Below are 9594 nucleotides of genomic sequence, written 5' to 3'. Positions count from 1 at the left end.
TTTTTGAAGAACATGATTTATTTTGGGTTAAACTTGGACTAATATTGTAAGAAAAATTGTTTTAGGGTGATTATTGCTAATATGCAAGAATTAGGGACAAAAGTATAAATTATGGTGTCCGGCCCATAATTTTGAGGTTGCAAATGGGAGATCGGCACTCCCTTGTTTGTGCAGCCCATAGACTTAAAAATTTGCCCTGTATTAATTCTTTGCATTCCTTAGCCCAAACCCTAATCTAAAGTGTGTAGTATGTGTCTCATGTTTTGTGTTGCCGAGAAGAAAAGAGAGCAAAAGAGAGGGGGTTACCAAGAAGGAAGGAAGGATTGATCATAGATTTTGTGATTCAAGGAAGAAGGGTTTCAATCAAGTGAAGTGCATCAAGGATAAAATAACAAGGTTTTTTCCTTTCTTCTTTTCTTCGTTTTTCCTCCTTCTAATCGTCTTCTCCTCTCTAGGGACACCATGGTTGCCGTCCACGAATTTCAAGTTTGGGTGGTACCAGGTGGTCTGTTTTCTCTCATTATAAGCTTTTGAATGGGAGGAAGATAGACCTAGATGAGTATATTTCGCAAATGGGCATTCTACATTGTTTTCTCCAAAAAGACATTGTATTTTGAGTTAGGAATGGCATACAACATGTAACTTTTGATCCTTGACATTGTATTTTATGCTAAGCTACTAATTTTAAACTTAGGAACCCTATTCTTAATGGGTTAATGGGTTAAGATGCCAAATTAACCCTAAAAATGCCAAAGCTGAGATTTCAGGACTTTTCCCTACTTTATCCTTATCTTTGAATTATCATATCTCGGCCATAGAAAACCATTTTTAGTCAAAATAGGTGCACAAAGTTTCATGATTGAGTCCTCTACACCTCATTAGTTTTGACCAAAATCCACAAATGCCTCTAGCTAGGGTGAAAATGACCATTTACCCAGACTGGTCCGAATTGAACTACTATGCGAGGCAGTTTTGTAAAATTCTCCATAAATCGTAGGAAAATGTTTGGGAGGTGTGCGAATACTACTTTTAAATCTAAGAACTTTCTATACGCATGTGATACATTTTTGAAAAAATATGCGGGGTTTAAGGTGGGCAAAATAGATCTCTAACAGACCCTAATTTTTATGTAGAAAGATGAAATTTAAACCTTTAGTCAATTTGCATAGTTAGGGTCCTCAGTACCAACCGAGAGGTAGCCAACTCAATTTTGGAGGCAGTGACAGAGATGTTCACTGGGATTTGAGATGAGCTTGTGCGTATGATAAATGAGAGATTTGCAGCTATGCCATTCGCTGAGGGTCCTCAGAACCAACCGAGAGGCTTTATGTATCGGGACGTTGATGTTTGTTCTCCCCTTGAGTTTAAGGGAGATTTGGATCCGATCGCCACCATGCACTACATTGCAAACATGGAGGGTGCATTCTTTACTAGCAGTTACCCAGCTGATGTAAAGGTTCGTTACACAATGAACCTACTTCGTGATGGGGCAAAGGATTGGTGGAAGATAATTATTTCTTCCATCGGGGCTGAGCAGCTACTTGTAGTGACTTGGGAGGATTTTGTGACGAGGTTTCAAGCGCAGTATGTACCATAGGTATAGGTTGAAAGGATCAACTAGGAGTTCTTAGATCTGGAGTAGACCACTAGGACAGTTATGGAGATAACGAAGAAATTTAGGGAGATGGCACTGCTATGTCCTCAGTATGAAGCAACTGAGGAAATGAAGATGAGCAGGTACAAGGACATGTTACACACCAAGATACGAGAGTTTATGAGTGCTACGAAGCATCATACCTTATATGACATGATATCTTCGGCTAGGAGACGTGAGATTGAGCTTGAGACGCAGGATCGGAAGAGGAAGGAAGTGTAGGAAGTGACACCAGTATCATCATGGCCCAAGAAATCAAAGGCTTCTTACTCATGATCCAACTATGTAACGTCTCAAAATTTAAGACCAAAAATTTCATTTTTATAAAAATAAAACCATCATCCAAAATGTGTTCATAAAACTATAAAAGAAAATCAGAGTATGTCAATAACCATCCAAGTACATCAAGTCAAAAAAATGCGGAACAACATGGTATGTGAGATGCGATCATCTTGAGTCGTTCCCCTTTGATTCGGAAGTACCTAAAACATAAAATGAAAACCGTTGGCACGAAGCTTAGTGAGTTCCCCAAAATACCTCATAACATATATATCAAACATACAATGGGTCATGTCCCACAACCATCGGGCCCTGCCCGACATCGGGCCCCGCTCGGAACAGATCTGTCTATATCATGTGATGGGCCCGCCCAGCACACCCATCAAGCCCCACCCGGCACACATACAATATATAAAATACATGCAAAAATCACTAAGATAAATAGGATACAATATACTCATCAGGCCCCGCCTGGAATCGGACCCCGCCCGGTATACATTTCACATACCACACATGCAAGAGTCACACAGACAACTAGCATCCAAATCATAATAACTCATAGGCCAGCATTGGTGCCTTCGACCCAGTAAACAATGTGAGAAGACTCATCTCAAACTGCTGAAACAACCAAATAAATGGTCGGATTGTTGATCTGGAAAAATACCAGCGCTAATAAATCAAATAAAACCCCAATTAATAATTGGGTCATAAACCATAACTAGGAATCTTATTCAATTGTCCAACTCCGAGGGTAAAAGACAAATTTACCCTTTCCTCACTTGGCCAAATAACCGAGGCCCAACCCAATAACTCTAAAAGCCCAATATGGCCCAAACTCCTATATGAGGCCCAAAGCCCATTAGGGGCCCAAATCCAAGATAGCCTAAAGCCTAACAATGGCCCAAATCCAGAAAGACTATTGGCCCAACAAGGCCCAAAACCGTAATATCCAAATATGGCCCAAAACGCTAAAGTCAACAAAAGTCAAGTCAACAAAATATGGCCCAAAACCCTAATATCCAAATATGGCCCAAATTCCTATACGAGTTGGGTACACCCAACGTACTCTGCAGCAAGACCAACTTGCCATTAAGTGCTAAAGTAGTTAAGCCATTATGCCCAATTCTCATATCTGACCCTAAATGGTTTCTTAACATGTAAAGTTGGTGACTTTACTCCTTTGCATGTGTTAAAGGGACCCAATACTCAATAAAACCAATAATAAGAACCCTAACTCATGCATGGTCCACTATAACTCATCAAGATTGCATTTTTTTTTTGAAAAATGGACCTCAAAAATGCCAAGATCTATAATCCTTATCATCTGGAGTAGCTCATACTCTCATGCATGACTTAAAGGACCATCAAAAGAACAAAAACAAGCCTTAACTAGATCTAAAAAAATGAACAATCAAGTTAACAGTTTTATACTTCAAAAATCTTTCCAAGTCGATGATGATTTTGGATCCACAAGCTCTAGCCACACCAATGCAACTTCCAAGAGTTCCTCTTCCTTCGAAATCACCAAAAACACATTCAAGGTTCACTTTTAAGCTCAAAACACTCAAAAGGGCACTTAGGATTTCTTTCTTAGAATTTGAAGAGGTGGAGGTTGGTCATAAGTGAGTCCATGAGTGTTTTAAGGAATTCAAATAGGGCACAAACCCTAAAAAGTAGGGTTTTCCCCAGCCGACCGTATGCCTTGCGTACTCCCACGTACGCCCCACGTACATGCGCGCCCCCACGACCAAACCAGCGAGCCAGTACGCCTAGCGTACTCAGCTAGGGACCAATTTTGCAAGGATTTTAAATGAAGGTCTTGAAAGGAACATACCTAAAATTGTAAATGTTACAGATCAGAAGAATGGCACGCCTAGACAGAGAGATGGTTCAAGGAGGGGGACTGACACTTGTTACAAGTGCTGGTAGACAGGTCATTACGCTTGGGATTGTAAGAAGGAGATGAATATATGTTATCACTGTAGTCAAATAGGCCACATGAAGATTAATTGCCCGTTACTGAAGGATGGTGGGGTATACTCAAGTAATGGTTCATCTGAGCTTACTCAGAACCAAACATCTACGAAAACTATTCTCGAAAGTGATCAACAACCTCTTCCTGAAGGATCTTTGTAATACTGTCCTCGGACACAGCTGGCCCACTCTAGCCACCTGTCCCTGATCCTTATCTGAATCCTGCCTTGAAACATCGTGTCGTCACCATACAGAAAATAAACTAGGGAGATATCAGATAACACACACACACATCATATTAGGGGAACCAACTCCCAAAAAATCCCTAGGGTTTGTGACTTCCCTGTTATGCGTACGGGTCCTGTGCTTTCGGAAGTACGAGCCCATACTACCTTCCACACCTACCAGTATTTGTCTCAAGGATCATCATAACAACCCTAACAATACACACTAGAAAATGCATGTACTCAATCCTCACTCCCTAGAGGAAGGCTAAACAACATGAAACTCGTCGACTGACCCCACACAACTCATCCATGAAACTTCCACCAACCCTGCAGCATTCGTATATGCTAATCATACATAACACTAGGCCCTATAGACAGTTGAATATCTGATCCTACCCTAAGCCCTTCATAAAAAAAGAACAAGAAATAAGGCCAAACCAAACATTCTCAGGCTATATTATCTTAGCTATGTATAACTATGACGCACACACTAAGCAACTACAGTAATGATGTCAATTTCATATAAGGAAGAACCTAAGGCTATCAGGCATCATATAATCAGACAATTATATCATGAAATTCCTGAACATCCCCAGTCTATCACTAGCATGCTATTCTAACATAACACAGGATCAACTAACAGTGTGGTAATTTAAGGGTCTACTTACAGGTTCCGGTTGATCGTACACATCGCATCCTCTTTGATTATTTTGAAAACACATTGAAAAAAAAAATTTAAAAATCCTTTTCCATAGTTTGAGATTGGATTCTCATGAGTGTTCCTCCAATTCACTCAAACCAAGGCTCCGATACCAACTTGTGACACTCATAAAAATCATGATAAATTTAAAGTTTTCAAAACCAACCAAATTCACAAAAGATTACAATCATAGTTTTCAAAACATGTTCAAAATCATAAGTCAAAACATGAGGATGTGTACGGTCATGCCTTCGCCTTCCCGCGATCATCCAAAGTACCTGAAACATAATCCACAACTGTAAGTCAACGCTTAATTAGATCCCCCAAAGTACCAACACACAACATAAGAATAATATAGACATCATGCATACAGAGTCTTCAGTCTGATTGGAATGCCCCACCAGCCTACAATCTATCTGGTATGCTCATAGAACCTTCAGGATGACTGGTACGCCTCACCGGGCCTTCAACCTATCTGGAATGTTCTCTGGGTCTTCGACCTGACTGGTAAGCCTCTCGGGGCAGCAGTCTATCCGGAATGCCCTGGGTCTCCTAGCTTTAAGTCTATACTGGTCCGCCTCAACCCAACCACACATAAACCATGTCGACATATATATAACAGATAATCATACATATAACCAGTCAACAGACAGTCAGACAGATCTTACAAATCACTAAGCATAACATCATCCTATATACCAGGAAACAGATCTAACAAATCACTACAACTTACCAACATGCGATAAACCAGGATAACAATCCAATGGGCTGACATTGGTGCCTTCGACCCAAAAGTACAATTAGGAAAACTCACATCATAAACTGAACAGAAGCTGGTGAGGTCTCAACTTTGAATCTCAACTCTCTAACCGACACCTATTCCCACCAAATGACCAAATTCCATCATAATCCCAAAATACCCTTAGGGTAAAACTTGGTCAAAGTCAACTCATCAAACCCACTAAGTCAACTCAGTCAACCCAACCGAGTCAACTCAACCGGATTGACCGAATGCGAGTATACGGGGCATACTCTGAAGGTATGTTGAGCATACTCGAGTCCGGTTATGTTGACCACGATTGGGGTGGTTGACCTTGTATGCGGGGCGTACTACCTAACACTTCAAAACTTATTAAGTGCTTAATGGCTTAAGCGCTTACGTCCATATTCCAGATCCAAGGCTAAAATACATTTTGAAATGACATGATTAGTAGCGGAAGCAATTTTAATTTTGAATAAACTAAAACCATTCTAGACACCAATGATCATTCTGCAAATCTAGGAAAGATTAAAACAATCATACAAGGAAAGTGTTTAGAACCTTTTGACGACATTGATTTCTTTTGGCAATTAGGAAGTTGATGGAGAATGTAGAGTAGAACTCCTCTTATTTAGAGACACCAGTAATGCTTAAACTCGATAATATGATAGTCTTGATTCTTGTAACAAAATAATTCTCTTAAGCTTTAAGTTAAAACCCAAGTATTAACTTAAAGACGGCAACACAGTATCATCTTCATATTTCCATGGCTTAACCCTTTAAGAGAAATAATAAAAAGAAGAAGAACCATACGGTTTTGGGAGCTCAAAAAGACCAAACAGAAACTTAATTCTTTCTCTATTTATATACTAGGATAAGTGTTACATTAAGGACTTAAGGTCGTGCCATCTTATAACACAAGTAAAGGGGATATGGATCTTGTACTCTTGGAAGATATTGCAAGCAACAATCATACTCCATCTTACCTAGGTGCTCACGGTTTTACTAGCAAAACAAAAAGGATGAAGTATATGAAGTATGTTACACTCTACCATTTATTTTATAAAAGTATACTCCTGATATTTTATAAAAACTAAAGACCTTTTAATTTATATAAAACATATAGTTTTATAAATCATATATAAATTTATTATCTGATACTTTTAATATAAAATTATTATTTTCATAAAATAACAAATTACAAGAAATATAAATATTTATCAAGAATAAAAATCCTTTTATATATATAATAATTAATTTGATTCTTCATATATATATATATATATATATATATATATATATATATATATATCAAGAATCAAATTATTATAAATAATATATTATCATCAAGTTTTTGTTAGTGTGTCCATTTTAAGATCATATATTTGATGGGTTTTGAGCAATACATCAATCCTATGGTGTACATGCAAACCCTAATAGCTTTTGGATCTAGTTTGTCTAATGAACATGCAATTGAATATCCAAAGCTATAAACCCTAGATCTATCATAAAAGAACTGAAATAAGGGTTTAGTAATTACCTTTGATTATTATATTGCAATAACAATTGATTCCTTGCTTGGATTGGCTTCAAAAGCTTAGTGCCTCAAGTGCTGCACCTCTAATGGAGTCACAAACACCACTAAGCAACTAGATAAAGAAGGAGAAGAGAGGAGGCACCCAAAGACGTCTATAAACCCTAAGGATTCAGTTACTCACATTTTGGGGCCTAAAGGGTCCTTTATATACTTGTTTGGGCTGCTAGGGTTTCAGTCAAAACCCTAATGGACAGCTTAAACTCTAAGCAACCCATGGAACCTTCTGGATAAGGCCATGGACGAAAATATGATGGGCTCCCATCATAATTTCGTTCATCCCTTGTTCCTTTAGCATTCCTTAGCCCAATAACTCAATTATCCAATAATTGCAGTCTAGTCGCCTATATTTAATTAGTCTCTTTTAGCCACAAAATTAATTATCAATTAATTCTTGACTAATATTAATTAAACAATATGATTTCTCCTATAATATATTATTCTCATAATATATTAATAAATCATAATTAAACCTTTCTCTCCTTAACTCATCCTACATATTGCTATGGTGAAGGCAACCCAAAAGGACCATGCTCATAATCGGGTCAAGTACATACCAAAATAGTTATGGACTTAGACACTAATCCAACAATATTATCAAACAATATTATTCTATAATCTCTTTTTGGCATAAATATCTTTTAGTATCATATTTACAAGTTTTAGAAACATCTTAGAAGTTGTGGAATAGTTCTGCAGTTGGCCCCGCCTAGAACACCATAATATAATGGTGTGTCTAAGAGGAGAAATTAAACATTACTTGATATGGTTTGTTTAATGATGAGTCATGCTATGATTCTGAATAGTTTCTAATGCAATGCCTTAGTGACTATTGTATATATCCTAAACCTTGTACCGCCTAAGAATGTTTTAAACAGACTCTCTGACATAAGGAGTGGTGTTCGTGCCTTACTAGCACTTATAAAAGTTTGGGTTTTTGAGGATTTTGTTTGTCGTGAAGTTCTCGACAAGTTAGAAACCATATTGGAGAAGTTTTACTTCATTGGATATCTTGACAAGTTCTTTACATAATTGTTGCACAAACCTATGAGAAAAAAAATGTTTGTTACTTGAATTCCAGTCTTTTGAGAGAGGGGGTGATGGAGATTAAAACGTCAACCAATGAGAACCTGAGGTTGGCACTGGTACACAACCAGAAGTTGATATACCTGTTGAGTAATCTAACTTACCTCCACCTATTTTCCTTGTAGATATGATAGAGATCATTATGCTCCAGAGTTTTATGGTTTCCATATAACTAAGGGCGGTAACACACTACTTGGGAAAGATGATTCAAGAAGCTATCAGGAAGCTATGACAATCCCAGAGGCTATTAAAGGGTAGGAGGCAATAAAGAGTAAGAATCAATCCATGCATGATAACCAAGTTTGAAAGTTGGTTTATCCAACACCTGACACTAAAATTGTTGGGTGTATATAGGTCTTCGAGAAGAATAACGACATCGATGGGAATATACACACATTTAAAGGTCGACTGGTTAGGAAGGGTTATATTAAGACTCACAAAATTCACTATGAGGAAACCTTCTCGCCAGTGGAGATGATTAAGTCTATTAGGATAATACTTGCCTATCAACATTTGATGATTATGAAATATGGAAAATGATGTAAAAACCGCTTTCCTTAACTGAAAACTCTCACAGGATGTGTATATGGCACAACCAGAATGTTTTAAATAGACCAAGTATAAAAATAGAGTGTGAAAGCTTAAGAGGTTAATTTATGGCATCAAACAAGCATCTTACAATTGGAATCTTTGTTTTGATGAAAAAGTGAAAGACTTTGGATTCTTAAGAAGTGAAGATGATCTATATGTGTGTATGTTAGAGCTAGTGGGAGCGTTTTCTTGTATTGTATGGTGATGACATACTACTCATAGGAAACGATTTCCCAATGTTACAAATTGTAAAAGCTTGGTTTAGGAAATGTTTCACTAATGAAGGACTTGGGAGACGCAGCGTACATACTTGGTGTGTGTGTGTGTGTGTGTGTGTGTGTGTATATATATATATATATATATCAAAGCAACAAATTGAATTAAGCTAAAGTACATACTTAAATAAGATCTCAAAGAAATTCGAGATGAAAATTATTATATATTTGCATTTGAAAATTGTTCAAAGTTGAAAAACCTGAAAAGCCGTCTTCTTACTGCTGGACTTGACGAGTCCATACATGAAATCGATGAGTCCATGTTCATCAGTGATGAACTCGACGAGTCCATTATCAGACTCGACGAGTTGGATCATCTGCTGGCAGAATTTTCAAGTTTTTGGCCTGTTTTGGATTAGGATCATTACCACAAAATGGTTTAGTTCATAAAATTTGATTTTGTTGGTATGGTAATGATTATCCCCACCCAATAACGTGATGATTGTCAAATTTA

The sequence above is a fragment of the Lactuca sativa genome, chromosome 4 (genome assembly GCF_002870075.4).
Source record: "Lactuca sativa cultivar Salinas chromosome 4, Lsat_Salinas_v11, whole genome shotgun sequence".
NCBI lineage: Eukaryota > Viridiplantae > Streptophyta > Magnoliopsida > Asterales > Asteraceae > Lactuca > Lactuca sativa.
This window is presented reverse-complemented; position numbering follows the sequence as displayed.